The following is a 3,127-nucleotide window of genomic DNA, read 5'->3' on the forward strand; positions in this document are numbered from 1 at the left end:
CCTCAGTCCATATTGGAGGCTGCCGTCCTTGACCCTCTGCAGCAAGTGCTTCAGACAAGGAGATAGTTCTGAAAGCAGTTAGGGAAAATTTCAGAGTAACCTGTAAAGGAGAGTACCTATAAAATAAGAATAAATGTTGATTTCTCAGCAGAAACTATGCAAACAAGAAAACAGTGGAAAGACATACATTAAACACTCAAAGAGCACCACTTTCAACCAAAAATACTGTATCCAGAAACTCTATCCATCAAATGTGATGGAGAAATGAAGACAATCTCAGAGAAGGAGAAACTAAAGGAATTGGTGAAAACAAGGCCAATACTGCAGGAAATCCTGAAGAAAATTCTTCTCACAGAGATACCACAAAGTGGATGGATCAAAGTCACAGCAACAACTCAGATAAGAACCCAACAAAATGAAAACAACAAAACCTTGCCTCTCAATAATTACACTGAATGTAAACGGTTTAGAAAAAGAGTAACAGATTGGATAAAAGTAACCCCCCATCCCCCATCAATATGCTGCTTACAAGAGACATATTGAAAAGTGAAAATAAAGACAGACTAAAAATGGAAGGGTGGAAAATATATTCAGTGAAAATGACAAGAAGAAAAAAAACCATGGCTAGCAATATTAATCTCGGAAATAGGGAGGACACTTTACAAGGCTTAAAGGGTAAATAGAACAAGAGGTCATAATCACAATAAATATCTATGTACTGAATGACAGAGCTGCAAAATACACAAAGCAAACGTTAAGGGGTCTGAAAAAAGAAACAGATGACACCACCATAGTAGTTAGAGACTTCAGTAACATACTCTCAAGGAAAGATGGGATGACAAGAAAGAAAGTCAACAAAGATTCTGAAGAATTAAACTACGCAATTAACTATTTTAATCTTCGATATATACAAGCTGATGCATCCTAAAATAAATCTCTATCTATTATCTATCTATCTATCTATCTATCTATCTATCTATCTATCTATCATCTCCCAGTATACATTCGTCTCCAGCATGCATGGAACATTCTCCAGATAGACCATATTTTAGGTACAAAGCAAGCCTCAATAAACAAAAAAATATTGAAAACAAAAAAAGTATTTTTCTCAAACCACAATACAACAAAATTAAAAACCAACAACATAATGCTACAGAATGAGAAATAAACAACAGAGTAAAGGAGAAAAGACTATGTACCTGGAGATTAAATAACACCTACTCGAACATGAGTGGGTAATATATGAATGTTGTTATTGTTGTTGGGTGCTGTGTTGAGCATGACCCATAACGACCCAATGAACAAAAGGCCTGAAGCCCATGTATAACTATCGTTACTTATCAAAGTTCATAGTTTCCAGAGGCATGTTATTTAGGAAGTGGTTGCCACTAAAGACATTTAAAAAGAGAAAGTATAGAAAAGAAGAATGAATGGAAACAATAAACACATGGAGGACATAGAAGAATGCTCTTACATGTTGATTATTGCAGTTGGTTTCATGAAAGAAAATGTATGAATTATTGAACAGAAAACCAAATTGCTGTGAGTGTTCATCCAAATCCAATAAAAAGTTTAAAAATAAATCTGTATTTCATTCTCTCCTAGAAAAAAAAAGAAATTAAAAAAGTTTCTTGAAACAAATAAGAATAAAAACACAACAAAACATCTGGGACAAGGTAAAGCAGTACTTAGAGGTCATTTCATAACAATAAACAAATACATCAAAAGGGAAGAAAACATGAAAATTATCTATTTATACTAACATCTTCAACAAAGAAAAAGAACAGTAAGAAAATCTGACAACCTACAAAAGAAAGGAGATTATAAAAATTAGGGCAGAAATAAATAGAATAGAAAACAGAAGAACAATTGAAGATATCAACAAGATGGGTTGTTTCTTCAAAAAAAGACAATAAAGTCCACGAGCCAAACTAACAAAAGAAAAGCGACAGATAATCTGAATAAGAGATTGAATGGAGTGATGTCAAAACAGAACCACCTGAAATAAAAAGATTAATAATGGAATTTTAACAAAAACTATACTAAATTAAAAATGAAAACACAGAGGAAATGGATAAATACTCAGAAACTCACAACCCACCAAAATGGCACAGAATGAAGTAGAACAACTAACTAGACCTGTCACAAAAGAAGAAACTGAATAGGCCATAGAAAAACTTACAGTGGGGGAGGGGGGAAGCAAACAGGACAAGATTCTTTTGCTACAAAGTTTTACCAAATATTCAGAGAAGAACTATCACCAATTCTACTTAAAGTATTTCAGGAAAAGATGGAATAATCTCTGACTCATTCAGTGAAGCAAATGTATTCCTGATAACAAAGTCTAATGAAGACACCACCAAAATAGAAAACTATAGATCAATATCTTTCGTGAACATAAAGAGAAAAACTCTAAATAAAATAATGGGCAATAGAATCCAACAGTATATTAAAAATAATTAATCATGACCAAGTGAGATTCATAAAAGGTATGCAAGGAAGATTTGACATAAGAAAAACAGTGTAATTCATCACATTAACAAAACAAATAACAGGAAACTCATGAGTCTATCAATTGATGCAGAAAAGGCCTTTGACAAAATACAGCACCCATCAGTGATTAAAACACTCAACATAATAGGAATAGAGAGGCATTTCCTCAACATAATAAAAAAATATATACACAAAACCAAGAGCGAACATCATTCTCAAAGGAGATAGAATAAAAGAATTCTTGAGAACAGAAACTAGGCAAAGATGCCCACTATCACCACTCCTATTCAATATTGTATTTAAAGTTTTAGTGAGATCAAGAAAGAAAGAGAAGAAAAGAGAAAGCATCCAAAATGGCAAAAAGGAGATAAAACTATCTCTATATGCAGATGATATGGTAGTATACTTAGAAAACCCTAAAATTCAGCAATAAAACTGTCGGACATAGTTGGCCAATTCAGCAAAATATCAAGATATAAGATCAACTTACAAAATTAAGCTGGATTTATCTATAGTACCAAAGAAGAGCAAAGGAGCAAAAAACCCAATATCAATTACCATAGCTAATCACAAGATGCATATATTTGGAAAAGATTGATATTTGTTCCCATCCCAAAGAAAGGTGACCCAACAG

The sequence above is a fragment of the Elephantulus edwardii genome, unplaced genomic scaffold (assembly GCF_000299155.1).
Source record: "Elephantulus edwardii isolate Elephantulus edwardi_28Jun2011 unplaced genomic scaffold, EleEdw1.0 scaffold00271, whole genome shotgun sequence".
NCBI lineage: Eukaryota > Metazoa > Chordata > Mammalia > Macroscelidea > Macroscelididae > Elephantulus > Elephantulus edwardii.